Source organism: Vitis vinifera, chromosome 11 (assembly GCF_030704535.1).
Source record: "Vitis vinifera cultivar Pinot Noir 40024 chromosome 11, ASM3070453v1".
NCBI classification, from domain to species: Eukaryota; Viridiplantae; Streptophyta; class Magnoliopsida; order Vitales; family Vitaceae; genus Vitis; species Vitis vinifera.
In genome coordinates, this window is record NC_081815.1 from 8439119 (window position 1) to 8444598 (window position 5480).

Sequence of the window (5480 nt, forward strand, 5' to 3'; positions counted from 1 at the left end):
GTAGCCCAAAGTTTTAATCAAGAAGAAGGGATATATTATGAAGAAACCTTTGCTCCTGTAGCTAGGTTAGAAGCCATTAGGATGCTACTTGTCTTCGCATGTTTTATATCAAATGAATGTGAAAAATGTTTTTTTTAAATTGTTTTATAAATAAAGAAGTGTATGTTGAACAACCACCCAACTTTCAAAGTTTTAATTTTTCTAACCATGTTTTTAAACTTAAAAAGATACTTTATGATTTGAAACAAACACCTAGAGAATGGTATGAAAGATTGAACAAATTTCTTTTGGAAAATGGTTTTAAAATGGGTAAAATTGACACAATTATTTTATGAAAAACCAAAGAAAAAAAATGCTCTTAGTTCAAATATATGTTGATGATATCATTTTTGGTGCTACTAATGTCTCTCTTTGTGAAGAATTCGCTAAGTGCATGCATAGTGAGTTTGAAATGAGCATGATGGGAGAGCTCAACTTTTTTCTTGGACTTCAAATCAAGCAACTAAAGGAAGTAACCTTCATCAATAAAGCAAAGTATATAAGAGATCTTCTCAAAAGGTTCAACATAGAGGAAGCCAAGACAATGAAGACTCCAATGAGCTCATCCATCAAGCTTGATAAGGATGAGAAAGGTAAATCCATTGACTCTACTATGTATAGAGACATGATAGGTTCTTTGTTATACTTGACCGCTAGTAGACCTGACATTATGTATAGTGTATGCTTGTGTGCTAAATTTCAATCTTGTCCTAAAGAATCTCACTTAAGTGTCGTAAAAAGAAACCTTAAATACTTGAGAGAAACAATGAACATAGGCTTATGGTATCCTAGGAGTGATAACTTTAAATTAATTGGTTTTTTAGATGTCAATTTTGGTGGTTGTAAGGTTGAAAGAAAAAGTACTAGTGGCACATGTCATTTCTTAGAACACTCACTTGTTTCATGGCATAGTAAGAAGCAAAATTCGGTAGCTTTGTCAATGGTGGAAATCGAATACATAGTAGTCGGTTTATGTTATGCACAAATTCTTTGGATGAAACAAACACTTAGTGATTTTGGTTTATCTTTTGAACATATACCTATTAAATGTGACAATACTAGAGTCATAAATATATCAAAAAATCTCGTGCAATACTTTAGGACTAAGCATATAAAGATTAGGCATCATTTTTTTAGAGATCATGCACAAAAAAGTGACATAACACTTGAATTTGTAAGCACTAAAGATCAACTTGTCGATATCTTTACAAAACCCTTAAGTGAAGAACAATTTGTTGACATTAGAAGACAACTAGGGGTGATTTCTTTATGATCTAATGCTTTCTTATGAATGCTTGATGTATATGCCTATTGATTACTTGAATTTCATGTCATATACATCATATAAAACATCATATAGATATATACTTAGAAAATGGTCAATTCTTTTACCAAAAATCAAAATTCCCTTAGCATTAAGTATAAAAAATTGGGGAAATCAATTGAAAAAGGCATGGAGAGGATGATGAAATGGAAATGTGGGCAAAAAGGAAAAGTCTGAAGCGTTGATCGCGTTGACCAGACGGTCGATTGGTTGAGGTCCGGTTAACCGGTTCGTCAGGAATGAGAACTTTAAGAGTTTATTACGATTTATTTTTTGCACAGTCTCCTCCATTCTTCAAGCGGTTTTACTGGTTTTGGCTTCTAAAGACTGATTTCAGTGCGGTTTAGATAGATTGACATGATTTTGGAAAAGATTTAAGGGCTTTGAAGGCTCTTCCGTGCGTCACAATCAGTTCTGGCATCGATTCTTGTCCATTTCCATTTGTTAGGGTTTCAAGTGTGAGTCTCTACTAGATCTTCTTCTGTCTCCGTCATCTTTAAAAACTTGGTTTATGCATTAAAGATACATTTTCATCTAAACCCGAGTTTTATTAAATGAACCTTAGGCAAATCATTTCAAAATTGACATATTAATTTACTTAAAGATCTTGTCTAAGTGTTAGAAGAGAAAAGAATAGAAAAAAATAGATTTTTGGGCCAATAATGGTGAACCGGTCGAGGCAGTGGCCAACTGGCTTAACCGACTAGTGTACCGATCGACCGGTTACACTTTCGCGGTTGAGGTTTAATGGAGAGATGCAAAAAATCTTCTCTCTCTTCTAGTACCCTTTCGTTCTCGGTCGAGGGATATGCCTTTCCGGTCAAGTTAATGATTGGTCGAGAACTAATGGTCATGTGTCACACATTTATTGCCCAACAACTAATCAACCGATCGACCCCCAACTCAACCGGTCGAGGTTGCTTTTTGGCATTTTGGTTCTGGATGGTAGAAACCTATAAATTGAAAGCTTTACTTCATTTATGAGTAAGAGAACACCTAAATTTATTTGTTTACCTATTTGTTCTTGCCTTAAAAACTCTCATTCTTTTCTTGGTGCATTAAATCTCTATTTGCTTATTCTTTAGTGCACCTTTGTAATTCATCATAGTTTTGAGTTGTATTTGAGTCATTGTTGAGTTAGCTTGTAAGATTTGAACTTGTTATTTGAGTATTAGAAGTTTCAAGTGAGTAGAGACTTGAAGGAATTGTGTAAGAGCCTATTAAAGTCGGAATCCAACTGTAAAGGTGTTGGAAGTTTGGTTGAAGCTTCAAGTATAGTCCACCTTCATCATAACTTAACCTAAGTTTGTTCTCCTTGAATTTCAACCACGTTAAGAGTTCTACTATTCTGAAGCTTCCAACCCAAGCCTCAACCTAAGTTTGCTCTCCTTGAATTCTAATCACGTTAAGGGTTCTACTATTCTAAAGCTTCCAACCCAAGCCTTAAAGTTTATAATTAAATTATTGTTCCAATAAATCATTTTGGAATTATGGCTCCAATTAACCTCTTGTATTATGGTTCTAAGCACCCTCTTGGATTATGGTTCAAAGCACATTTTACAATAAGACTATTCAAGACAAGGCCTCTAAATTCTTAATTCTCTTTGAGTTATAATTCCAAAGCACCCTCTCAAGATATAGAAATGAAGAAAAGAATCCTAGTTTACAATATTTGTTCAAATGGATATAATTAAAAAGTTAGGATTAAGGTGTACTAAGATTAAATGCAAGTTTTGAACCATTGTGTACTCAAACACAATCCCTTAAGCCTTAATAATATTCAGCAAAGATTTGGAAATCATGCTCTTCACATGAAGTTCGAAATCTTTAAAAAGGAGTTAGGGATCCAAACTAGCTATTAGACATAGTTTTGGAGTCAAATCGACTACTAGTTATTAGAGATTTGTTGGTAACTGTAAGGCCATAGGACTCAATCAAGTGAGCCATTGGTTAAAGTAGCCAACTAAATCTTTGAGGGATTAATTGACTTGTTCAGCCAACTAGTTCAATCAATTTCCTTGCACCTTAACTAGTTGAACTGAAAAAGCAATTTTGAGACCAAATCAAGGTCAGAAAACCATGGCTAAACTCTTTAACTTTTGAAAAACCTTTTAATATGATTTTAACCAAATATAAGCTTAGGTTTTTCCTCAAAAATGGATTCATCCAACTTGTAAAAGATAAAACCAATTTTAGAACAATTGGATGAAATAAGGTGCTTTTAAATGCAAATGTGCTAAGCTTAGTACACCAACAACCTTAAAAAGAGAATCCTTAAAAGATTTGATCTTCAACCTTCTCTTTTGAGTATTTATCATTTTTCTTCAGCCGAATGATTTACATTTGACATGTATTCTTCAAATGGTTTTCTTTTTGTTTAAATCTTCTTACTTGGATACATTTAGATATAAATAATTACTACTAACATGCTTTGTTATTATAAAATCAAGATTAATCAAACTTTGATTTCCTTCATCTATGTAAAGTAATATGAAAAAAAATTGAAACCTTTTTTGAAAAACTTTTTAAATACCAAAAATAGTTATTAAAAATCAAATACAACTTTTAAGAATATTTGATAAAATTCAAGAGCACATTATGCTTTCTTAGAAACATGATAAAGAAGATATTTTGGTTTAATTAAATCTTTTCAAAAATATCGTAATTTTTTATCTTTAATAAAAACATTTTCAAACATAAAATTAGTCTATCATAATAATAATAATAACTTTCATTTTTTTCACCATTAAAAATAAAAACTAAACATTATCTCAAATGTAGTTTAGAGTGCGTTTGATAGTGATTTTAAAAAATATTTTTAATATTTTTAATACTTAAATGATACAAATTTTAAAATGTTAAAAAGTTGATAAATACTTTCTAAAATCATTATCAAACATAGTCTTTTACAACAACTATTTTACACTTTTATTTAGTTTATACTAAACCCGCATTTTCTAAATGTGTCTTTTGGCCTGCTGCGAGTTACTCTTCCTTGGACATCTCACAAATTTTCCTTTTCTTTCAATGTGATGGTATGATATCATAAACCGTCACGGTTTATTTTGGTGTATAAAGTATTGAGCAAATATTCTGCAAAAGCAATGATTTACACAATATGAGATGGATGACTCATGTGGAAACAAATTGGAAAGAAACAAACAAGTCGTTTTCTGCCTTGATGGCATACCAAAAATGTCAATCCAGATGGTTGGTTCTGGAAAGTATCAAATAAATAAAAAAATAAAAATTATTTTTTTATATTTACTTATATTATAAAAAATAGGAAAAAAAATTAAAATTAATTAAAAATTTATATACTTTCAAATTATTAATTTTTATATAAAAAAATTAGAATAAATTTGAAATAATATATAAAAATAATTTATTAATTTTAAATATTTATTTTTCATTTTTTATTTTCTGTTTCTTCTATTTGTTTCTATGGAACTCTTTTAAACTTTTTTTAGATGAGAAGTTCATGTCGTGGAAGAAATTACAGAGGAATTGAAGAGGGAGCTGCCCCACAGCAATAGAGCATTTTAATACTTCAAGGTTAAATTAAAAGATATGCCGTTGAAGGTACGGCTTCATGACTCATTGCCGACAATCCGTATACATGAAACAAAGAAGGAGCAGGTAGAGATGGTGGGTCTGAGAGTCCCATAAGTCAAGAACAGAAATTTACACGCAACCCATCAAAATATCTTTACAAATTCAAACCCTTAATTAATTCTTAAAAAAAAAAAAAAAAAAAAAATTGCAAGCAACACATAGGGGTCGGGGCTCATGAGGGAGATACCCAGAAGAGCAAAGGGGAGTAGCTATATCATGAAGAAACCAAGAAAAAGGAAATATAAAAGAAAAGAGCAGACATGGAATGAAGAAACTTGGGCAGCAACAGCTGAAGAATGGGAACCAGCTCTTCCGCTTCCGCTTCCGCTTCCGCTTCCTCTAGCTCTCACTTTTCTCATGTAAACTCCCAGCTTCCGATCGTGGAGGTGGTTGTTGTTGTTATAATTAGCCATCAGTTGTTTCTGTTGCTCCAATGGCTGCCCCATCAGACCTCTGCTCAATATTGCTGAGGAGACGCCTTGATCATGAGAGGATGAAGTTG